The sequence below is a fragment of the Dendropsophus ebraccatus genome, chromosome 2 (assembly GCF_027789765.1).
Source record: "Dendropsophus ebraccatus isolate aDenEbr1 chromosome 2, aDenEbr1.pat, whole genome shotgun sequence".
Classification (NCBI taxonomy): domain Eukaryota; kingdom Metazoa; phylum Chordata; class Amphibia; order Anura; family Hylidae; genus Dendropsophus; species Dendropsophus ebraccatus.
The window spans coordinates 41,381,170-41,407,763 of NC_091455.1; the positions used below are offsets into that span (position 1 = coordinate 41,381,170).

Genomic DNA, 26,594 nt, shown 5'->3' on the forward strand with positions numbered 1-26,594 from the left:
ACCGAAGGAATGAGTTTTCTAGGAATGCTCATTGTTATTAATCGGCCTGTGTGAACGTGCCTTTAGACCACCTGATTACTGAATGCTGAGAAAATCTTGTCCAATATAACTTGCTCTCATTTTTCTATTGCTTTTCTGCATCATGACTTCTTGGCTTAATCATCATATCAGTCCATGCAGATTAAAGTGGTTCTTCTGGAAACCATCTTCTTTGAGATGGGCCATCAATGTGTGATCTGAGGATTATGACCCCCTGAATTCTCACTAAACAGATAGATCTAGAGTTCTCCTGCTTCTTCCAGGAAAGTGTAGTATTATAAATGAATGGTTCATTGTGTAAAATACTTAGAAAGGCAGGGGTCACCAGGGTAAAAGGAATAGCCTTCGGATTTCTCCACTTTGGCGAATAGAGGAGGATTTTGAGTAGATGAATGTACGAGAACTTTCCTGAGCAATGGAAAGTGCTTGACTTCAGGAGAAAACCCCATTAAAGCAGCACTCTAGGGCACTTCTGTGACAGACTCATCTAAGCCAATCACTGGCTAAAGTGGGAAAATACTGCAGTCGGTGATTGTGACTGTCACTTCCAAGTCGAGCTGAGGACCTGAATACACAACAGGAGGACCCCTGATGGAGCATGATAGATAAATATAGGTAGTATATATTTTCTATGCAACCCCAGTAATATCTAAATCAGTATGATGACCAGAATACCACTTTAGAGGGGTTATCTTAACTATTTTAATTGATGATCTAAATTTAGGGCCCTATTAGATGACCCAAATAGGACAAGGGATAGCAAACTTATCGGTAGAGGGTTAGTCATTGGAATATCCCCTGATTTTGAGAATGGGGACACAGCTGCCCCTGGAATTAATAATACACACCAGTCAGTCTCTGGAATTTCCAACTTGGAAATGTTCAGTAGCCCCATACAGAATACATGAAGTACTGGCTGTGCATGTGTGGTGTGCACCATTCATTTTCTGGTTTATTTTTAGGATTGTGTCCAAGCAGTCAGATCTTCACCAATCTCCACCATTATCTCCATAGGATTATGGAATAATTAGGGAATAGCCCATTTTAGTTAAAAAAACAACAACCTTTCTTTGTAATCCCACACATCTATTTTTTATTTTTTTTTGGTAGAGCATAGAATACGGTATATTGTTTATTTAAATTCTTATTTTAGGAGAAAAAATAATAATGCGTGTTCCAGCACTTAAAACAACAAGCACGTACAGTACACTATGATATTATTCCAGATACATGACCTTGGTTCACTTGCTCATTGTAAGATGCTCTTGATATGAGTTGTTCAGCTGAGCTATTTCTGCTGTTTGTTATCTAATTACTGTATATGGGCTAAAAAGGCAGCACATACAAACAAGCTGTAGAATAACACCCATTACTGTTGTTTTCATTGTCAATTCAAGGTATTAAATAGGTGATTATCCTCATTAACAATAGCTTTCCAGCTTTTAAGGTGGCCCTAGGAGGACATACAATTTTGTATCTATACAACATCGCCAATCACCTTCGCCTCTGATTACAAAGTGGAAGCTCAACCTGTCTCTAGGGATGTCAAGCAAACAGCAACCTTTTATAGACCTGCGGACACTACAAATTGAAAAGAACAATACAGATATTAATGAGATAGGAATACTACTGCATATGTTGTGATTAGTGTTAAGTGGATCAGTTAAACATTTTGGGATCGGTAACGTTCTCTGAACCCGAACGTTTGGCATTTGATTCCCCACAGCTACAGAGGTTGGATGCAGCTCTAGGGCTGCCAGGAAAACCTGGATGAAGGTCTATGACTGTATCCATTATTTCTAGGACTCTCTAGGGTGACATCCAACTTCTTCAGCCACTGGTAAACAAATGTCAAGTGTTTGGGTTTGAGGAACATTGCCAAATCCAAAATGTTTGACAGGTCCACTCAATACTAGTTGTGATAACTCCTAAATGAATCCCAAAGTCTTCAATTGCTATAAGAAAGTATTATACTCTATACAAAGGAGTATTTAATGAAATAGTAGGGCTAAAAAGCAAACCTTACAATTGACCCCCATTCCCCTGACATCTCTAACAAATCTACTATATCTTTATTATTGTCTGTCATTCCATTTCTAGGTTCAACTACATCTCTTTTTATTTTCTGAATTTATACATTATATATTTCTGGTTGCACAGTCACCACTAGGGGGTGTTACCTGCATACAGATGTATACAAACCTCCAGAATGCTGCCTGCAGGGAGTTTGCCCTAGTGGCTGCTGTAAATAAGTGACATAACAATGCTACGGCGAGCAGGGATAATAGTTTACTGCCAGGACCTCGCCAACCATGGCCCATAGCCATCATCTGCAGCCAATCCACCTTAGCTGCAGTGATCACATGTCCGACGTAAAGGTTTTAGAAAGAAGAGACCTTCTACTAGTAAGAATGGGAGTGGCAGGAGAACGGAAAGATGTATATGTCTTTTTTTTTTTTTATAATAACAACCCCAATAAGTCTGACATCATATGGGTCAGAAAGCTGAGTCCTGCCACAATCTTCAGAAAAGGGAACCCAATCCTTTGTTGTGAATGGAAGAGCGGTTTGGCACTCATGCCGCTGCCCCATTTGTTGCTACCTTCAGCAGGTACTCGTAGAGGACAAATGGAGAAGATGCCAAATCGCAGCATTTAAAAAAAATTCTAGAAATCGTTGAGGAAGGGTGCGTGTGTGTGTGTGTGTGTGTGTGTGTGTGATCTCACGCCTATGATTTAGTCAGATAGACTAATCACAAGATTGTTCCCCCTCCTCTAACCCTCCTTCTATCCTTGTTCTAGTATAATTCCTGTAGAATGATAGATATGTATATAAACTTATAAAGAATATTCATGTTCAAGGACCCCTAGTGACAATAAAATGGTAAACATAGTGGCTGCTACCCGAAGCTTGTCCAATCATTGACCATCCTGTGCCAGAAGCGACAGCCTCGATAGCACCTACGTCTTCTATTAGCATTTATAATACTTCATATTCATGCTGTGGCACTCCTGTATACTTCTCCAACAAGATGGGTCACCTTTAATACATCTCTGTTATAAGCTTTCCTATAAATACCAATCGGGATAAAGCACTTGCAAATAGTGTTACTGGAGAAGGTTCATTTCCACCATGTCACATTGATTTCTTTTAAGTGCACATGTGCTACAGTCCTATCTGCCATACAAAAAGCTTCATATTTTTATAATCAGTTGCATTGACAATCAAGGCCAAGTAGGGAACAAACCGGGACAATAAAAGACTTCTATCCTTTTGTCCAGTAAATGGCAGCTAGAGCACATTATCTTCTCTATCTTGTTAGATACCATTGACTGTCGTTGAGGGAGCAGAAAAGGTTAGATGTAGTTCTTTACTGCAATCAATGCATTGCTATCACAAACTAACATTTCTCCTGTTCAAACGCAAAGGAACAAAGAGCAGAAAGAGACAAAAAAAAAAAAAAAAATGCTGGCTGAACCAGAATAACAAAGCGACTTAACAGAATTAGAGGGAGCATTTTTTTATGTATACCTCCGTGTCCCAGTTTTGTGTACCATGTGATGTGTCAGTTCCTGTAAACTGCATACTGTGTCCTACATTTCTGGTAAAGATGTGCAAACACACACTCTCCATCTCTTTAAGCATTCATGGCCTGGGCACATTAGTATTCATGTCATTTTATGCATTTTGACAATCAAAGTATTTCGCCTTCTGATTCTGAATAGCTTGAATGGGTACATTCTGTCGTCTGATAAAGTTGTAAAGAGTATGAAGCAATAAAAAATCTAAATGTATTAAAGAAGATGGATTTATTAGTAATAAAGCAGGTGCCGAATGCGTTTAACAGCTCATACAGTGTTAATGTTAAATCAATAATAATATTCAGAATAATAATAAGTATTAGGCTATGTTCACACACCCTCAAAATGACGGCTGTTTTTATAAGACGGCTGTCATTTAATGGTAAATAATGACGGTGTGTGAACATAGCCTAACTCTGTACATTTTAATGAGTGTAACCCAATAACAGGAGAACATATGTTAGGTTGACCTACCTATAAGGGGAACTTTGGCACTGCAGTTGGTCTGAACTTGACTTAAAGGGGTTTTCACACCTAATAGAGTATAATGAAAGGGACACAATTCTGGTATGACACTGCATTATTTTTCCCTGAATGGCAGCTTCACATTGTAACTTATTGTAGCTGATCCTATTCACTTGAATGGGCTGAACTACAGTCCCTTGCACAGTCAGGTGCTTTACTGCTTTCATTCTCACAATCTTTTGAGGCCTCAGGGATTGGACCCTGTAGTGACTTGGTAGAATGAAGAACAGTCAACCAGTGACTTGGTATTCCGGACAACGGCTTCACTGCTCCCACAGAAAACCACCCACAATTGACCCTCCTCTCCTCTCCTCCCTGTCCCTTTCTCTGTATTTCTCTCCCTGCTCTAACTGCCTGCTGCAACCTGCTCTCCCCTATACACAGCCGACTGGCCGCCTCCAAGAAGCCAATCACCTTATACAGAGGGTATGTGTGTGTCTGTGAGTGTGTGTGTGTGGGGGGGGGGGTGCAGACATCACAGAAGGGTGGTTTTCAGCTGATTGGACAGGTGCAAGCGGTTATGGATAATCCCTTGATCCCACCAAAGGACAATACTGTAAGATAACATGTGCGGCCACCATCTTGGCCACCATGAATTTAGTGAATTTGTTGAACAAATCGTGTGAATTTGCTTTGCTGAATAAAAAGAATTGACAGCACGATTCGCAAAGAATCCGCTTCGTCAGATTTGCTTCACTCTTCTCTATTTAGAATCCAAAATGAAAGGAAATAAAAAGAAGGCAAAAAACCTCCTCCTGTGATGACACTACGTACGTTCCGTAGTAATCATGGCCGTTGTTTCTGATTTGCAACAACAGCTGTGATTCCTACGGCTCTTATGTAGTGCTACAGGCTAAGGGAATCATGGCTAGAGTGTATACACATAGTATACACTCCGGCCGGGATCCCTAGCTGCGCTGCAAAAAACTGACATGTCAGTTGTCTGCGGCCAGGATTCATTGAATAGTGGCCGCATAGAACCTGTCAGCGCACACAATGGAGTGTGCATCTCCGGCCGCACACTCTATTATGTGCAGTGGGGAATTCGGATGCAGGTGCACACGGATGTGCCCGCATCTTAATTCAGCAGAAACGAAGATCATCCGGCTGGTACTGCAGTACCGGCCAGGATGATCTTCTCTGACACCGGCCATTCCATGACACGGCCTAAAGGTATATGAACATGGCCTCAAGGTATATGAAGTAGAGCAGGTGAACACTGATCATTGATCACCTTTTTGCCTCTTTGGCTTTGTTTGTATCACCTGGAAGTATGGGGTACAGGTGATCCTGGGTATGGTGTCTCCAAGTGATAGAACGTCTTCTAACATGATGGGGCTACCAGAGCCGACTAAAGTACATGCCAGATTGCCAGTGCTGCCCCCAAAACAGTGGGAAGTTCAGGGTGTAAAAAGGAACCACATTTATTATAAAGTAATGCACATAGATATTACATGTTTCAGGAACACTTTCAATTTAAACCAAGTTACAATTTTTGAAAAACTGTGAGCTCTTTTTGCAAAATGCCTTCAATTCAAGTTACTCTTAAACCAAGGTGCCACTTGTACAGTACAGACCAAAAGTTTGGACACACCTTCTCATTTTAGAAAGTTTTCTGTATTTTCATGACTATGAAAATTGTAGATTCACATTAAAAAGGCATCTAAACAATGAATTAATACATTTAGTATTACTTTAAAAAAAAGTGTGAAGATACTTAAAAAATGTCTTATATCCTAGGTTCTTCAAAGTAGCCACCTTTTGCTTTGATTACTGCTTTACACACTCTTGGCATTCTCTTGATAAGCTTCAAGAGAACTGCCCACAGCAACCAATCACAGATTAACTTTAAGATCTGGTGAAAGGAAAGCTGAGCTGTGATTGGTTGCTGTAGCCAGTTTGCATCAATCTAAATTTTACACCCTTTGATAAATCTCCCCATTTGTTTCCAAACTTTTGGTCTGTACTGTATATTTACTATGAAATGTCCAGAATTCTGTGTTGCTTAAAGGGTACTCCCATCTTATGTAAAAGATTCTCACAGGTGGTCAAGAAGCCAAAAATAGCCAAGAAATGCAATTTGCATAACTCCTATAGACTTTAACGGGAGTTGTGCAAATGGTGTAGTCCTGTGAGCTGCTCAGTTTATTCCATCAATGAGAATCTGTAGAACACTTTCGGCTTCCTGTCTACCTCCAATGGTGACAAACAGGCCTAAGGGGGCTGGAAGGCTATAATAATAAGATGGGAATACTCTTCTTTTATCTCTTGTTTTTTTGACCTGAAACAACCTCCAATAATATGACAAACACTTTCTTTCACCGTATCTTTACTTCATGAAGGAATTGATTTAATGTCAAAGGATAGATTCATTGCTGCTCAAGACCCAAATTCACAAATTTATTTTTAGCTCCCAAATATTATATCACAAAGTAACCGTCAGGATAGGACAATCCACCTGAAGTTCTTTCTTTCTAAAGGGTTAATGAAAACTTAGGTTTTTCTTTTATATATTTTTTATGTTTTATTTAGGTTAAAAGGACAACTCCGGCCAAAACTATTTTTTAATATGTTATTACTTACGGAAAGTTAGACAAATTTCTAATGTACATAAATTATGGGAAATGCACATATAGGGCTATTTCCCTTAATTTAGTAGATCAGGGAGACTTCAGATTCTCTAAAAAGAGATGACGTCACGAACCGGGGGTGTAACTACAATGGATCGCCTGCAAGGGCGCACTATATATAGAAGTCAATGAGTACCATTGACTTCTATATGTAGTGCGCCCCTGCTGGACACTCGATTGAGATTACAATGGATGTGTATGTACATGTAATACAGTATACAGTGTTTTTGATTGAATACATTTATGGAACACTTTGGGGAGCAAGTGTCCTTGCTCCCCAAAGTGTTCCATAAATGTAGTCAATCAGTACATAACAGTAAGCACGCCGCCGCCGCCGCCACCGAACGCCCGCTGAACCGCCGCTCTGGACTACACTCAACTACTACTCTCATCAGAGAGAGTAGTAGCTGGGTTCTATCGCCGCCGCTAATGCTGCTGCTGATGGGCGCAGGGGGAGCCGCTCATCACTCTGCAGCAGCTATCATCCCACTCCGCTCCCCCCTCCTCCTCCGGCCAAACTTTACTCTATGTGATCGCTGAATCCCCGCCGACACCGCTCTCCGATCACGCATGCTGGCCGGGGACACCAGGAAGCACCGGGAGCCGGCATGCGTGATCGGAGCAGCAGCAGCATTAGCGGCGGCGGCGACAATAGAACACAGCTACTACTCTCTCTGATGAGAGTAGTAGTTGAGTGTAGTCCAGAGCGGCAGTTCGGCGGGCATTCGGTAGCGGCGGGCGTTCGGTGGCGGCGGCGGCGTGCTTACTGTTATGTACTGATTGATTACATTTATGGAATACTTTGGGGAGCAAGGAAACCCATAAATGTATTCAATCAAAAACACTGTATACTGTATACATGTACATGTACATACACATCCATTGTAATTTCAATGGAGTGTCCAGCAGGGGCGCACTATATATAGAAGTCAATGGTACTCATTGACTTCTATATATAGTGCGCCCCTGCAGGCGATCCATTGTAATTACACCCCCGCTTCGTGACATCATCTCTTTTTAGAGAATCTGAAGTCTCCCTGATCTACTAAATTAAGGGAATTAATTAATGTACATTAGAAATTTGTCTAACTTTCCGTAAGTAATAACATATTAAAAAGTAGTTTTGGCCGGAATTCTCCTTTAACAAGATTCTTATGCTTTGTATTGGTAGTAATTGACATGCAATATAGTTTTAAAAGAAACAAAAAATTCATAATTTGATAATTTAATAAGCTTTCTTGGTTGTCAGTAAAAGACACCTGCCTCATCGAACCTTTTGCTGCAGTGATGTCGAAGTAGAGGTGTCAAAAAAATAATAAACACCCACCAGTAGATCCCATTTTGGAAACTTTACCTCTCAAGGGATTATTCCAGTGGAGTAGCGAGCTTTTGAAGGAAACAGATGCTTCACAGAAACAAGACGTACTGTAAATGTAATGTGGTCTTGTTGTGATCTGCTCAGTAATGTACAGATGCCACATTTGTAAATAGATCATTATTTGAGCTCTTCTTTATGCAAAGACATCTAAATATATAAATATGTCTTATAGATGAACAGACATAAATTAGAGAGAGAGAGACAAGAATAGATATTTAACAGAAAGAGATAGGATACAGAACAGAAAGGGATTCCCACAGGATTTTCTTAAGGTGGATTTATTATTTGTAGATAGTCTCTAGTAGGCCGCTTACCCCTGTGGATAACCCCCAGTAGGCAGTTTTCCCTGTATATAGCCACCAATTAGCCGTTTTCCCCAGTAGAAAGCCAAGAGATGGATGCCAGCAGGAAGTGTCCCATATAGATATGCCCCACAGAAGGCAGTTTTCCTTGTCGATAGTTTCTAGTAGGTAGTTTCCCCCTGTAAATGGCCCACCATAGGCATTTTCCTTATGTAGATAGCCATAAGTAGGCAGTTTGCTTTTATAGATATTCCCCAGTAGTTAGTGCCCCCCTGTATACCAGTTTCCCACTGTAGATTCCCTACTAGGGGCTATCTACAGTGCAAACTACATACTAGGTGCTACGTGAACAACCCCAAGTCATAGTTTCCACCTGTAGATAGTCCCCTGTAGGCTGTGCCCCCTGCAGATAATGCCTAGTTGGAGTGTTCCCCTGTAAATAGCCCACAAATGGCAGTGTCCCCCTGTGGATGGTCCCCAGTAGGCAGTGTCTCCCTGTAGATAGAACCCAGTAGGCAGTGTCCCTCTGTAGGTGGTCACCAGTAGGCAGTGTCCCTCTGAAGATGGTCCCCAGTAGGCAGTGTCCCCGTGTAGATAGAACCCAGTAGGCAGTATTCCCCCCAGTATAATAGACTGGAGTAGACAGTTTGACCCCTGTGCCCAATCGCCAAAAGAAAAATAATAAATAACATGCTCCTCCTGTCTTCTATCTCCCTTTTAGTCACCAGCATTCTCTCTTCTCTTCTTGTAGATCGCAGGAACCTTCCTGCCTTAAGCCACTGGGAGCAACTCTTTCTCGGGGACACATAAACACACAATAAAATGCTGTGTTTTGAAAATGCACTTGATCATGTGTTAGGATGGTCCGAACCGAGTTCCGTTCGGGTTCGTACGAACCCGAACTCTCAGTAATGATTCCCGCTGTCTGCCCGCTCCGTGGAGAGGGTGGATACAGTGGGAGGACCGCCTGGAAAACTGGGATACAGCCATAGCCATAGGCTGTATTCCAGTTTTCCAGGCGGTCCTCCCGCTGTATCCACCCGCTCCACTAAGCGGGCAGACAGCGGGAATCTGTTGCCGAGCGTTCGGGTTCATACAAACCCGAACATCGGCAGTTTCGGACCATCCCTAATCATGCGATAATGATTACCAATGATAGTGAAACACTGTTGAATATAAGGTTGAAGTGAACACATTAGAGATGAGCGAAGTCGATCGTTCGGCATTTGATTAGCGGTGGCTGCTGAAGTTGGATAAAGATCTAAGGTTGTCTGGAAAACATGGATACAGCCAATGACTATATCCATGTTTTCCACATAGCCTGAGGGCTTTATCCAACTTCAGCAGCCACCGCTAATCAAATGCCGAACGATCGGGATCGGATGGACTCGAGCATGCTCGAGGTTCGCTCATTTCTAGAACACATGTATTTGCTTGCTTGAGAAAGCTCTGATTGTATGAGCGAAACATCGCACCTTTGGGAGCAATAAATCCACTTGTTTGATCACATCTGGAGTGCTGCGGTGATATACCTTCTATAGATAGATTAGATAGACAAAAAGATAAATAGATACGAACTATACGGAGTTGAAAAGAATATTTATTGGATTGTGTGTACTTTTAAAGCCCTCCTTAACATTGAAAATACATAAATTTGAATATTTTTTCTTCCCAAAAAAAAAGTTTATGGGCCTATTTTTGACAATATCCCAGAATATGTGAGAATGTCATGCACAGCACATCCTCTTTGTGTTTCTACACTTGTAAATGAGGAGCTACCAAATCTTCATAAATTTAAATACATTTGCAATTATTTGTCCAAAATATTCCTAGTACTTAACTTTTCTCCAATGTCCCTAATTTACTGCAGCTGCCACAGCAGGCCTTTAATGGAGATTTGCAAATCCAGCTTGCCTCAAGCTGCACACCCTTCATTTAAAGCAGTTGTCATTTAAGAGTTGGTTGACTAAGCAACATCACACCAATTTAAATGAGGCATCTCAATATGGCTTCTGGGAAACTTCAGCTGTTCTGGGAAATATGGAGAACGAAACACAAAGCGCCACTGACAAATCATTGTACGGCCTCACGGATACCTGACAGAATGGGACTGGACTGGGTGGCTCGGCTGGAAATCATAACTGTGCCCAATGGAAATCACTTCTATGCGGACACAGGTCTGTATAATGAAATATAACTCACGGGAAATTTAATCTCCATCTAAACCAGAACATTCATGTAACACAAGTGTCACTTCTTCTATGATGTATTATCTTCATTGACCTTACCAGGCCAAGTATTACAAATACAGTCCGTCGGCAGAATATAGTAACTGTGTCCCTAAAAGGGTTGTCTGATGGCAGTCACTCTCCTCCGGGACAAAAGGATTGGGCATATTGATATATACCATATCTGACTCTTCTCTCCCCGACACATCTGCTATTGGGGGGTAAGTCAGTAAGCCAACATGCATGTTAGATTTGCCTGGAACTTATCTTTTTGTACTCCAGTGCAGGGTATGGCTATGTTCACATTACGTTTTTTCCCTTGCATTTATTATTTTTTAATAATTAATTATTTTGAAGTTCCAAATTATGTCAGTTATTTTGCGGTTTAGCCCCGTTGATGGCCGTACATTATTCTAGTTTAGGTGGACTGATTTTCCTTTGGGTGTGTCTTCAATTTTAAATTCAATAGACTTTTCCATTAAAGACGGTCAAAGGACGGTAAAAAAAAAGTGTGTGAACAACTAAAAAATAACGTCCGTTGTTTGAAAACTTTGTCCATGAATTAATTGCCATGATCATTATTTTGACGTCCATGCAAACTGTCCGTTACTTAATACACTGTGTTCATTGGGCGCTGTCATTCCATTGACTTCAAAGCATTCCATTGAGGTAAATTAAAATGCGGTAATAACTGACGTCTTTTTGAAAAGAAAAAGTGGACTCCCTTTTTTTTATTATTTTACTTAGTGTGAACATAGCCCATATCTGATCAGAAGTGCCAGCCAAAGCGTACCAATATTCCCATGGTTGTCGCTGCTGTGCGGCACTGAACTACTTGTCACAACACTGCCAAAGTAGCTGGGCCAATCAATAAGTGATTTGTTTGACACCAGTGTTCCAGTGCTTTATTTATACTCCCTAAAGGTGCGTTCACACCTACATGATCTGCAGCAGATTTGATGCTGTGTTCAGTTATTTAAATGAAATCTGCTGCAGAAAATCAGCTGCAGATCCTGTAGGTGTGAACGCACCATAAATCTGTTTCCTGATGCCTGTGATAGATTCTTTTCTTGTACTCCCCTTTCATGTAACCCCGATCTGTTGCCTCGATTGAGAAGGTGTAAACCATGCAGAAATCTCCTGTTGATTTTGATGCAGAATTTTTTGAAAAAAAATTTTGGTTAAGAAAAGAAGTGATGCATCACTTTTTAGAGCAGTTCTGCTTAAAAGCTCACCAACAGGTACATCACTTTGTTTTTTTTACACCCCCCCCTCCCCAGAGCACTGAGGGCAGGCCCGCCAGCCCCCACTCTGACGCGGCTCCATTGAATCTAATGGAGCCGCATCATGGAGGGGTGAGGAGATTGTCCCACTAGGGGCCAGTGGGCCAGCCCCCTGTGCTCCATGATGGTCCTGTGCTCAGGAACAGACCGGCGCCATGTGCAAGAACCAGGCGACAGTTTAAAAACAACAACCCCAACACCAGTATGTCCATGCTGGCACCGATCTGTTAATGTAAAAAACCCAAAGCAATGTACCTGATGATAGATTTACTTAAAGATCAATGGGAGATTAAAAACCACACCCTAAACTACACCATGTTTTTTCTTGTTTATGCTTTGCCTTTTATATACACGTGCATTATCTATTATACTTTATTATCAGTCATTTCATGCTGGATAAAGGCTTATTATAATGTACCAACTACTGAGAAGTCCAGACAAATGTTTTTCCATTTAAGATTCACATAGAAATATATGATAGATATTAGTAGTTTTTTTTATGAAATATACATTTCTAAGCTCTGTATATTGTAATGTTTCTTTAAATGAAACCTCTATTCTTACTCATTGCATTGACTAAAAACATACAGGCTGCTGATAATGTCACTGGAAGACCAAATTCAACCTTTTGCAGCCTATAGTGTCTTATAATGACATGTCCAAAAAGAGGGAAAAGATCTGAGTATCAGAACAACAAGTGAAATCTTACAGAACATTTAGTGTAAGTGAAACTTTAAATAGAATTTTACTCCTCACATAGAAGTATTATAAATCTGTGAATACATTTTTGGATTTTCCCTCTGCCACCATTGTCAGCATGGATTTACATGTGGTAGATTTATTCCAGACATTTCTGCAACTGATCACCTGGATTTATCATAATAGCTTATTTTAGTGTCAAGCATGGATTTCAGTAAGCCCCATTCAGTTTAAAAGGGATAGGTATAAAATTTTGCAAAAGTATTATACACGGCACATAGTAGGTGACGGGGAGGGAACCAGCTGTAGGTTTTGTATTGGAATCCTGGAGCTTCAAGTTATGGTGCTGTACAGAACACTGCATTGTAGGTGCTCAGCTAAGTTGTTATGGGTCAATATATCAAAAAGATGGTCAGTGGGGTAGCTATAGGGGTCAAAACCTGACCTATAAATTAGAGGGACCAAGAGACCCCCTTTTACCTGCTAAAATCCAGTGCTAATGCTCAGTAGTAGAGATGAGCGAACCAAACATCACAATCTGAGATACGTTACGAGCTTTCAAAATTTGGTTAGTTATCGGTGTCCTTCTACGGGTCTCAGGTGTCCCCCACCAGCTTGTTTGTGTATGTTTACTTATCCCAGCATGTTTTTGTTCCAGTGTTGCTTTTGGAAACAAAAAACAGCAAAATTGGAACAAAAATATGTTGTGATAAGTAAATATACAAAAAAAAAGCTGGCGGAGTAGAAAGCAATACACTGGCATTGCGTCTATGCAAAGCTAGCATACAAAAAACTAACTGTATGAAACTGCTTAATCCCCTAAAATAATACAAATTATTAGAGTTGAGCAAGCATCCAGCATTCTCGATCAAATGCCGAACACTCGGGTTTGGACGAACTGGAGCATGTTCGATATTCGATAACTACAAATTTTATTATTTTATGGGATTAAGAAATGTTCAGGTTCCTCTGAACTGAACCCAAATTTGACCTCAAAGCTTAGCGAACCTACCGAACCGAACTTTTGGAAAGTTCACTCATCTGTACTCAGTAGTATATGGAGGTTAGTGTGGAAGCACCGACAGGGGCAGTGGAGATAAAAACAGTGTGTTAACCCTTTCCTTACAATCTGGTCACTGCCTATGATGCCAAATCCAAACTTTTGGTAAATGACAGGGACACTTTAAAGGCAACAGGAAATACACTACTACAACTTAAATAAAGTTTATATTTACCATTCTGGTTTTAGTTCCAAAACACTGTGCTGTTTATTTTCATACCGATCGGTTATAAGGAGGTTTAGTATTTCTGACTTAAGTCATATAATTCTGGTTTCAAGCTGCCTTGAGGGGGCTAACAGCCTATGGATTTATTTAGCATGTAATGAAGTCTAAATAAAGATATATGCAGTAAGATCCCTCTAGTGGTAGCCGCAGATAGCAGCCTCATGCCCAGCCTTTATGAATGACCCTGTATGTAATGTACAGTGATGTAGGGTGTGGGGGGGCTGTAGAATCCGGGGTAAAGAGAGGGGTGTGTGGAGGAGAGAGTCTAGGCAAGTTGACCAAGCAGACTGTATAATAAGGAATAATATGGTTAAAGTGGAAGTGCCCCTTCCTGTGTGTGCCAGTTAACCACACTGGACAAAGTACAGTGGCTGGGGACACAGTCCCTGCACCTGCAATGACCAAGTGACTGACACAGTAAACAACATCAGGAGTGGGCGCAGAGGAGAAGGAGTCTCCCCTACTGCAGAAGCTAAATCGAGGAGAAAGAGGACAGAGAGAAGTTTCTGTTGTCAGAGAGACTGTTGTGTGACTAGGTGCAATAACCTCATCAGATGTTTGTCTTGAATGGTGGTCTTTCCACCAATGGTGGAAAAGGGTTTGCTGGGGGGAAAAAAGCGCTACAGGCCAAAGAGGTGATTGACAGTAAAGAAGGCCAGAGCGAGTAAGAGGTAAGTGCTACCTACTGAATGACTGAAAAATATTCACAAGATATCTTGTTGTCAGGACGACGACAATAATTGACAACTGGCCACAAAGGGCAACCAGTTGGCGGAGACGTGTCCAAGACCTTATATCTAAGTACCGTGCTTAAGTTATGAGAGTGGCAGCTGTGTCTATAAAGTAAGGCAGCCCAGAAGTGCAGGCTTAGTGCTGCCAGGCCTTAAGAGAAGCCTAGGCTCTATCCCATGAGGAAGTCGCTAACAACCACTAGGATTATGGATGCTTTGAGTGTAGTGGGAGGCCCCAAAGCAGATGTACTTAAGGCTTAGTAAAGACTGTGATAGCACTCCTATAGCAGATAGGTCGCCCTTGTGAACAGTAAAGTTTTTGATTACTGCGTTTTCCTTTTACCATTAGTTTCAGGCCACCCTGAAGCCATCTCTACCTCAATGCTTTACAGCGACAAGGGAGTCAGTGCTACATTGTTAATCTATGAATAAATTACAAATTTAAGCAACTTACTGTAATTAACTATGAAGCAAACTTTCAGTCTGGGCCACCATCAATCTCCAGCAGCCAGCACTGAGAAAATTACAAAGTTTCTTTCATAATGGATTACCAAAATAGCATAGTGATCATTCATTTTAATTAGTGCGCTACGTACATAAACTACTTTACATTTCACATTATAAATATTTATACTGACAAGATAAATCAATTATCAGACCGCAACACAGAAACAAGGATTTTGGCCCGTGCAGGGTGAGTTCATTGTGATGAGCTCGGCAATTTCCTGGTGGGTCTCAGGTTATCTAGAAGTATCAGTTATTCAAAAATATTAAAGTTACAAAAACAAAGAGCAAAATATTGGCAGAATTACACTTCTCATATTTCTGAAGACAGGAATCAAATACTGGAAAAAATTTAGATACTTCTGGCGGTGGCATAAAAAACAACAACAAATAAACAACATCAGCAACAAAATAAACAGATACCTACCAGCTCTACTGGCTATCATCTACTTTCAAGACAAGTTATTCACTGCAGTGGTGGCTGCTCATCCAATCACTGGGTGTGGTGGGACATCTCTGCAGGGAAGAGCTCATCTTGGAAGTTGGGAGTAGACGGTGCTTTGAGTGACCAGATGACATCACAACAGGATCTTCAGGTAACTGAGGTAGGTAATAATGTGATTTTTTGCTAGGGTCTTACCTGCCTCAATACCATCTGCGTTACCTTTAACATTTATACCCAGCCAACACTTTGTAACTGAATGTGTACGACCCTGGTGTTAGAGTAGGGGACTGGATGACAAAAGACAGATGCAGATCTGATGCTGACACCAACCCTGCTGTCCCTGCCTATTTAAATCAACTGCCCTAGGCAGCAGAGGACAACTGGACGACAGTCCCTAACTTAAATAAGTGAACACAGAACAAGACAAGACTGACAAGAAACACAATAGATTAGGGTCAGAAATCCGGTTCTAAACACACACACTAGCAAAGCAGTACAAAAATCAGTAAGTCAAAATGACAATGACAATGATATTGGCAAAATGACAAATGACAATAAATGCAGGAGCCATTCCTAGGACAAGAGGAAACTCAGGGTCTGAGGCTCTATCACAGTCCAGGACAGGAACAGAGGCAAGTGGAGGATACTTATCGGACCTGGAGTCCCAGAGCAGATCAGACAGATCACTGGTGGTACCAGCTGTCAGTCAGCTGATTACATTGACAAACACTTATTGCCGATCGGCCAGATGTGGTGAGGCCCCGGCGACGGCTACATCAGAAAAAAGCACCACCGCGCCCCTAGCAACTGGCTGTCACCTCCTGCTGTATATAATGTTTCTACATGTTTATCATCTAAACCACAGTGTGCAGCATTTGATTACTAGCCCTGCATCCAACTTCTCCAGCCACCGGTAGCCAAATGTGCATTGCACAGGTTTGGAAAAGCCAGAGTGTGCTAAAAAGTTTGCTGATCCCCAGTCCCAACCCCACATGACCCCCACCCCACTCAGCCAATCACTGATTAAGGCAGAACAGCATTGTGGATACATAGGCCAGTGGAGGATCGGGAGTGTCACCGTGGCAGCTGTAAGGGATTTGACAAGGTGGAACAAATGTTTCTTATCCCCAGACAACCTCTTAAAAAACGAATTGAATTATTAAAACTTTGGGGAAGATTTATCTAAGGGTGTAAAATTTAGACTGGTGCTAACTTGCCACAGCAACCAATCACAGCTCTTCTTTCCTTTCACCAGAGCTGAAAGCTGAGCTGTGATTGGTTGCTGTGGGCAGTTTGTACGAGTCTAAATTTTACACCCTTTGATAAATCTCCCCCTTTGTGTCTGTTTTAAGGATAATACTTTACTCCTACAGTCTTTATTGTCACTGTTAATGTTACTTGCTTCCATTAACTAGTAAGCATTATCTCCCTTTGTAAAGGTCACATAAAGGTCAGATTCATATTTGCATGCACATACAGTATGAATGGGAATTCAGGCATGTTTTTTAAACTTTAACAATGTTACAGTAAAATCTAGGATTTTTTTTCCACTAAAACAGGAATATTTTTAGTCATTTTGTTTCTTTTGTTACAGATTTATACAAAAATTTACAACAAAACTACATAAAAAGTTGAGTCATTTTGTAAAAACGCTGCATAACTTATCTTCTACTGATCCTGCATTGTAGCCCAAATTGTATAGCCCAGAGCTGAATTCACAATCCTGCAGGCTTTAAAGCTGAAATTTCCCAGCAGTCTCTGCTTAGTCAGTGCTTCTCAAGAGATTCCACTGGCAATTTGCATTCCGAGTAGTGTTATCTCTTTACCAGGTACTGTACAGTAATCTTGCATATAGAAAGCAGCATGTCTTACTAAATTATAGGCGCTCAGCTATGCCTTTAGGGGGGGGGGGGGGGGGGGAATGAAGTATGATGACTAGCTTGCTAAGGCTTTCTAATAACAAAATTTAATGTATTCTCTATACAGACTGCGATGTAGAATCAGTACAAGACAAGTATTGCAGTGTTAGGCTATGTTCACACTAGGTTTAAAAAAAAAAAAAAGGAAAAAGGCGTCTGCTTTTTGTTAAATAAAAAAGTCTGTTATTGCATTATTTTAATTGACGTCAATGAATTGCACTGAGGTCTATCGAATAATGCACGTCATTTTCACACAGTGTATTAAATCACGGACGTCTTTTAAGGAGGTCGTCAAATAATGATCATGAGAATTATTATTGTTTTTCAATTAACGGATGTAATTTATAAGTTCTTCAAACACTATTTATCTTTTTTCACCGTCCTTTGACTGTCTTTACTATTAAATTCAATGGACTTTTCAATTAAAGACACACCCAAAGGGCAATCTGTCCACCTAAGCTAGATTAATGTACCAACAGCGTCATTGACGAGTGGCCAAAATCGCAAAATAACTGACATCATTTAAAAGAAAATTATAAACAAACAAACAAAAAACTTTCTTGTGTATTCTATTGATATATAAATTGGAAAGTGGTGCAGACAAAACCTTTTAGGAAAATCACTGGGTTTAATACAAGAAAAAAGTAGCAGAAATAGTATATAATCTGTAAGGTTATGTCCACACACTCTTAGAAGAGAATAATGAAAGCTCTTTAGCAGCCCTTTGTTCCAGGATGTTACATAAAGCATTTCTGTATCATCAAAATAGAAGCACTTTATAATTTTTAATAGCTTTTAACTAATTATCTTTAACCACAATGGGTGTAAAAGAAAAAAGGAAATGAAAGAAAATAATATTTTTTTCATTCCGCCCCCCCCTAACTTTACAATTTTACCCTGCATGGCATAGGTCCTCTGCTGTCATCAGTTACTGTGTCAGGAACTACAGGGCTGCTCAAGCCCTGGTCGCAGCACAGTTACGTATTGTCAGTGCTCAAGGGCGTAACTAGAAATTACTGGGCCCCATAGAAAACTTCTGATTGCCCCCCACCTACACACAAATTATACATGCACACACAAGTAGGTACAATTCATACAGTAGATACATACACACAAATAGACACACTACATACACACATGCACAATCACTTGTTATGTCGGGAAGCTCTGAAGTGTTCAAGTTGGTTGCAGTGTGCAGCTTCTCCATCTCCTCCTCCTGTTCCGACATCGGAAGGGAGCAGGAAGCAGCCTGAGTTCATCGGAGGTGGGAGAGGGGCCTGAGGGTGCAGGGGGTCGGGCCTTGCATCTCTACATCTTCCTGTCTGTCATAATTACTGTCTCTATTTAATAAGCTGGCAGTTATCCAGCTTACCGTATAGAGCCTGGGATGACAGGCAGAAGTATACAGAGTTCAGGGCTCAGGGGGCTAGAGGGCCGCTATGGCTTCTATGGTGGTAGTTTCGCCCCTGTCAGTGCTGCTACATACAGCTTTAACAATACTGAGCCTCCCCTAATGTTTGTTCTAATGCATGTTAGCAATAGAATAGAAATTAGATTTGGAGAAGGAGCCTGTGGCATAGTGTAGCAGAGCTGTCAGTTACTGCTTGCTCTGTTACAGGGTACAGTGCTACTGACACAGAAAGTTTCCCCAACTATGATGTGTATTCTATTGCTACCGTGGATTAGAAAAGACTTCAGCGGAGGATCACTATCACTTTGTAATATGTTAAGCAACACTGCAGTTCCTGACACAGCTAATAGTGGCAGGCGGAGGGTCCATGTCATCCCTTACTGCTGCTACTTCACATAAAAATGTTTAAAAATCTATCTATCTATCTATCTATCTATCTATCTCATGAAGATACAGCAGCACTCACAATGTCAAATTCATGTCAAATGTTCAATTCATACAGCATATAAATATAGGAGTCCAAAAATCATCCAATGTATACTGATGTCACATCCTAATAAAGCACCTGTTTGCTCACTTGAGGTTATGCTTGAGAAAAGCTCTATGTGGCATCACACCTTGTTTTTGCTTTTCTGTGAAATGAAACATAGTTTGAAGTGAGTTTGCCATTTGTAGTACTGTGGTATCTTCATTATTTCTAGGAGGAGGTTGAGATCAGATCTCCTGTTACTGGCACACACTTTTGAAGCTGTGCCCCATACTAGTGTTTTAGATATACTGTATATATATATATATATATATATATATATATTTATTTATTTATATACAATGGTGCCTTGGATTACGAGCATAATTCGTTCCGGGGCCGTGCTTGTAATCCAAATCCACTCTTATACCAAAGCAAATTTTCACATAAGAAATCAATTGGTTCCACACCCCAAAATAAGGATTTTTTTTTATTCTGAATAACATGTAAAACAGATGTAACAAATATGTATAAACAGCAGAATATGTGATAATATAAGTTACTGTACAGTAATGGAGAGGATGGGAAACACAAGGACTGACAGAGACTGCAGGGAGCATGAAGGAATGAGCAGGACAGATGTGGGCACAGTATAACAGCGCTCTCTGTCCGGGGAGAGAGGGGTTACAGCTATGGAGAGATTACCTCCACAGTCCTGTCCCCTGATGCAAGCCCCAGCCTGAAGTGGGTCTGCTATGATTTGGTAGGTGAGGGGGACTTTGGTCAGAGTACAGGGCTGTAGACCACACTATGCAGGCCATGCCCCTCCCCCCACTCTCTGTATCACCCAGTACCGGGAGCTCTTAAACCAAAGCAATGCTCTTAAACCAAGTCACAATTTTGAAAAACTATGAACTCTTAAACCAAAACACTCTCAATCCAAGTTACTCTTAAATCAAGGTGCCACTGTATATATATATATATATATATATATATATATATATATATATATATAATTTTTTTTTTTTTTTTTTTTTAAGTTATATTACAGAGTTAAAGAAATGTTAAAAAAGAAGATATTTTCTTTTTAAGTGCAGCATCCATAGTTAAATGGGATCTGTCACTAGCTTTATGCTGCCTTAAATGTGGGCAGCATAAACTAGTGACAGAAATGCTAAACAGATCCAGGTATGGGCTGTGTGCTGGACTACTCCCTCCACCCTCCGGCTGCTGATTGACAGCTGTCCGCCTATACACAATATACAGATAAACTGTTAAGGATGTCATGATTATGTTTTGTGTATTTAGTGAAGCTATTACAATATTGTGCTGACCTTCTAAACATGTAGAGATATCTACATATCTTAAAGCTTATGTAAGTAAACACTAGTACTATGCAAGTAACTCTTTTCACACCTCAGCCAGGGAAGTACTGACACAAGCCTTAGAAGAAGAACACCCACCTCAAGGAAATATATACTGGTTGCCACCTTTGAAGAAATATGATCCACTGTGACCATAAACTGTGTCACAGTGTTTGATTCTTCTCCATAAGAACTCTTTTAGATTCACTAAAAAACACTGTCTGCCATCTTCTGTTCCCCCTATCTCTCCAGTATCCTTTACCTCTGCTCTCCTGAACTCTCGCTCTGTGTGGAACAAACGCACTGAGATTTGTGATCTTTTCATCACCAAATCCTTCACTCTTCTGGCTCTCACTGAAACCTGGCTACAACCATCTGACACTGCTTCCCCTGCTGCTCCATCCTATGGTGGTTTTTATATCTCCCACACCCCCAGACTTGAGGGTAGGCATGGTGGAGGAGTTGGTGTTCTTCTCTCCCCTCAGTGCACTTTCCAGGTCATTCCCCCTGAACCCTCTCTCTCATTCGCCTCCTTTCAGGTTCACCCCCCCAGACTCTCCCGCCCACTTCCTCTCAGAGTTGCTGTCATCTACCGCCCCCCCCCCCCCCCCCCCGACTTTCTTTGACAATTCCTTGCCCACTTTGCCACCTGGCTCCCTCATTTTTTTCCACAGAAGTTCCTACACTAATCCTCGGCTTCTTCAACATCCTCGTCGATATGCCCATCTCCTCTCCCACCTCTAAGCTTCTCTACCTAACCTCCTCTTTTGGCCTTTTACAGCTAACCAACTCTCCCACACACAAGAGTAGGCATTCCCTATACCTGATCCTCTTTTGCCCCTGTTCAGTTTCCAACTTCACAAATAATCCAGAGTTATCTGACCAGTTATCTGACCACAACCTTCTCTGTTTCGCAATTACAAACAACCGCACCCCTCCTGACACTCCTGCCCCATAAATATACAGAAATCTGCGTGGTATCAACACTCAACCACTCATCTCTCACCTGCCCAAACATGGCCACAAAACACCATAATTGATCCTAGACTCTGTAGCTCCCCCTACTCTCCGAACACCCACCACAGATGCCCTGGCACACACCGTAACCTTGTTTCTTCTACGATGCTCTAGGACTGCTGAATATCTGTGGAGGAAATCTAGAACCACAGCAGATTGCATTTATTACAAATTCACTCTCAAATCTTATTACTCTGCCCCTAACCTCGCCGAACAGGCTTATTTCACCTTCCTCATCTCTTCACTGTCAAACAACCCAAAACGCCTCATTGATACCTTTAACTCTCTTCTTAAGACCAAAGTTCAGACACCTATCACTGACCCCTGTGCTGAAGATCTGGCCTCCTACTTCAAATCTAAAATTGACACTATCACTTCTGACATCACCTCCCAGCCCCAAAACCCAATAGATCCCATTCCCTCTCCCACCTTCTCTTCACTCTCTGCTTGACAAAGGAAGAAGTTTTCAAGCTCCTCTCCTCCTCTCGTCCTACTACCTTCCCTAGTGACCCTATTCGCTCACATCTCCTCCAGTCCCTCTCTTTTGCTGTCATTGCTCACCTCACTAAAAATATTCAACCTCTCTTCTGGTATCTTTCCCTCCTCATTCAAACACTGTATTACCCCATTACTGGAAAAAACTTTTTCTTGACTATTGTAACTCCCTACTTATTGGTTTTCCTTTCCATAAGCTTTCCTCTCTCCAGTCTATCCTAAATGCAACAGCCAGACCCATCTTCCTCTCTAGCCATTACACTGACGTATCCCCCCTTTGCCAGTCACCGCACTGGTTTCCCATTAAATCCAGAATTCAGTTCTAACTCCTCACCTACACCGATAAAGCTCTCCGCAACTCTGCCCCTTCATACATATCCTCCCTCATCTCCACCTACCATCCTTCCCGTGCTCTGTGTTCTGCTACCGATCTTACACTAACATCTTCCATAATCAGAACCTCACACTCCTGCCTCCAAGACTTCTCTTGTGCTGCACCAGTTCTCTGGAAAGTTTAACCAAAAGACCTCGGACTTATTTCCAACACCCACAGTTTCTTCAGGAAAGCTTATAACATTCCCTAATCTCGTCTCCCTCTCTGCTATCCCTTCTCCATCTACTCTATAACCTCTTCAGTGCCATGTAGGTACCTTCTACCTGAACTCAGACAATGGCGGTTAGGCACTTTGAGACTCTTTGTACAATAACTGGAAACATCGGCAAATAAAGCACTTTTTGCCTCTCAGGTGACCCCCCAGTCATCTGTAGGCGCTATATAAATAAATATTATTGTTGTTGTTATTATTATTTAACTGTTAATTTGGAACATACAGTCAATATGACAGCACTCTTGAGGTGCATCCATTTCACAACTTCCAATCAATAGCCAGAGGGAGCTGATACTCATGAATATAGAGGACTTTTGAGCTCACACACAAAATGGAGTGAACAAGTATGCAGTACTCAGAGACTTGATTATTCAGTAGGGTATCTCTGAATCAGCTGCACAGAACAATGTAATTGAGACATCATTCTGTTCAGCTTCTCTGTCACTAGTTTATGCTACTTTTAGATAGGACACCATAAACCTGCTGACAAAGTCTCTTTAAGTAGCATTCATATTACCACTGTATACTTTTATACACTGTGGTTGTATATTGTACATCACTGCTTTAGATGAAGCATTATCATATCCGGGAACATAAGGACACCCACTAAGAAATAATTGTATCCTATCTCCAGAGTTACACTTATCTATAGAAGAGATTTATATCACGCTTATTGATGAAATTAGGAAATGCACACACAATTATCTATGGACACTTACAGAAGTAAACAATTGTGGAGTTGTTAAACTTGATGTATGAACATAGGGAAGGAGTGTAGAATAAATGAGTCTCCAAAGAACATTGAAATTCATTAATACAAATTTTCTTTGTCCCAACTGCATTTTATATAAGCTTGTTGATGTTTAAAAGCCATTGTTTTTACCAAGAAGACTTTGATAAATGAGATTCCTGCAGCATTACAGAGACTCGAATAGCAATGGAGATATCGTTCTCAGAAACTAGCAAACACCACACCATATTAAACATTTTAATACAGTGAACTAATGTCTGAAACGCGAAGGAATATAGTAACCCTTTTTATAACCCAACAAAAAAACTAAATTAAAAATATAAAAACAGTTAACTCCTTGCCAGTGATTTTTTTTTTTACTCTGTTTTGCTCATTGACTCTGTTTATTGCCCAGTGACTTTGCACTAATATCTGACTCTTCTGGTATGACCCTATCTTGCTGATCACACGCCATTGTGTATTTTTGTCCTCGTCTTGTAATTGTCTCATATTTGTCATGTGTCCTGTTCCAGTTATATCAGCGCTTGGGATACGTTGAGGCAAGTAGGACGGGACAGTTGACGTAAAACAGCATTAGGGCTTCACTTTTCTCTGTCTTCTGTGTGTATCCTAACCAGTCCTAACACATTCATTATCAAATAATGGCCGTTGTTTTAGCTTTTCCCCCTAAAAACAACATTGTAGGAACATAGTCCAAAAATACTGCCTTATGACCCTAAAAATGAGCAAACATACAGTGTTTGAACATGGCCTAATGTTTCCGTCAGACACCACTTTTGGGCTATGTTCACACACAGTATTTCTGTAGTGCTTTGGTCAGTATTTTTACAACCAATATCAGAAGTGGAAGTAACAGGGCAAAATTATAATGGGAAGATTTGCAAAGTTTCTGTTTTTTTTTTTTTTTTTTAACCCACTCCTGGTTTTAGTTGTAAAAAGACTGACCAAAAGACTAGTGGTAATACTGTGTGGACATAGCCTTGCACTTTTTTTTTTTGTGGTGGTGGTGGTGGTGTCATGTGATTCTTTATCTTTTGATTTTAAACACCCCCCTAAAGAAATTTAAAACTTTCTCTGGAAAAATGCTTAATGCAGAGGCTGCAAAAATAAATAAATAAATAATAATAATAATAATAAAATAATAATAATAATAATAATAATAATAATCGTGTGGGTGTTCCTTTTCATTTCTCTTCAATGACTCTCAGCTAACATGTGTCTGCAGTATTTTACATTTTGTAAAAAAGTGCCCAATTTAGATTGGATCATGAGAACACAAGGACTTGAGACAGCAATATAATACGAATGCTTCCATGTGGGCATATTTTACAATTTTGAAACCGACTTTAAGGGGGTTGTCCGGCGGTCGACCTTTTAATAATATAATGCTGCTTATGCATAAAAAACAATAAACATGTTATCCTTACCTGTCCACACTCCCTCTGTGTCCTCCTCTTATGTTGCCAGTATCCCCTGCTGACTGCAGAGCCCCCATTTTGGAGACAAAGTTTGTCTCCAAAGTGGAGGCTCTGAGGTCAGCAGGTGACACCACAGGAGGACCACAAAGGAGCGTGGACAGGTTAGGATAACATGTTTATTGTTTTATATGCACCAGCAGCAATAAATTAAAAAATGCAGACCGCCGGGCAAACCCCTCTAAGGTTATATTCATAAGTAGCAGGTTTGTAGTAAAACTTTCTGAGACTGTCCCATTCATTTGGTTAATATAAATTCACACGTTTGCTACAAAAACAACCCTAGATGTATGAAAATGATTTTACATGGCAGAAATATGTGCAACAACCCTCTCATGTGTGAACAGGACCTATCAGTAACCTTTGCTTGACAGTCACATTCATCGCATTTCACATTAAGCTATGGGATGTACAGTAAATGTGATGCAATTTCTGGTGTGAAAATATTTGTCCATTAACATAAAAAAAAAGAAAAAAGAAATAAAATAAAAATGTTAAACTGCCCAGAAAAATGACTACAAAGAGCAATCACAAATATATGTTCATGAAAATAGAAAACACTTTCTGAGTAAACAGTGCGGATCTCAGGGCGGCCACATTTGTCCTGGCATTCCTTCTGATGTGCAGTTTACGTTTGGCTTGACCAGGAACAGATGAGAAGTAAAATTGCCTTTCTTGAGTGAGTTATTGGCTCGCAATCTGCTCCCTAATTGCCATTTAGCAAGAATGCCCGATACTAAAAGCTCTGAATGCCACATACAAAGTTCCCATTTGTTATTCCTCCACTATTTCTGTGCCCTGTGGACCATGTTACGCGATATAAATCATGTTGCTTTCCTAACTCCTTTAAGCTTCCTTCATATACACTTTTTTTGCAGCATCTTGTTCCCTTACAAAAACCACAATGTATTTCAAGTATTTTTTTCCATTGTAGTTTTCACATAAAAAAAAAAAATTAAAAAACTTTTTTGTTGTTTATTTGCATTTTTCAATATCTACAGAGGCTCCTAAGTATAAAATATCTGACTCCAACCTTAAATATGCAACCAAACTGGACAAAAAACAAAGGAAAACACCTTGAAAATGCAAAGATTCTTATGATCTTATGGCCACATTTTATACCTATTTTACAGTCGTAGTTAGCTTTTATATTACTGTGTGAACACAGCATAAAAGTGATCAGAAAAATCCAAAAAAAATAGGTATTGAGGAGACATGCGCCAAATTAGTAAATCTGGTGTTCAAACCCAGACATATAAAATTCAAATAGCAAACGAAATCTACAATGATTTTAAATCTAGGCCATCTGTTTATGCGCTCTCTGTATATTTTCCTTTTCAGCATCTTTTGATGTTTTTGGGCCACTGGCATTTTTTTTCATTTTCAAATCACAACAGCAACAGGAATCTTATTTCTTTGGCATTTTTCCTGTACGCTTCTCTATAAGAAGAAAAAAAA

At 40.5% G+C, this 26,594-nt stretch overlaps 1 protein-coding gene across 4 annotated transcripts in view; it reads right to left on the bottom strand.

Annotated features, from left to right (window-relative positions):
• RALYL (RALY RNA binding protein like) overlaps nucleotides 1-26,594 on the bottom strand; it is a 492,568-nt gene that overhangs the window by 261,250 nt on the left and 204,724 nt on the right. The window lies entirely within an intron of this gene.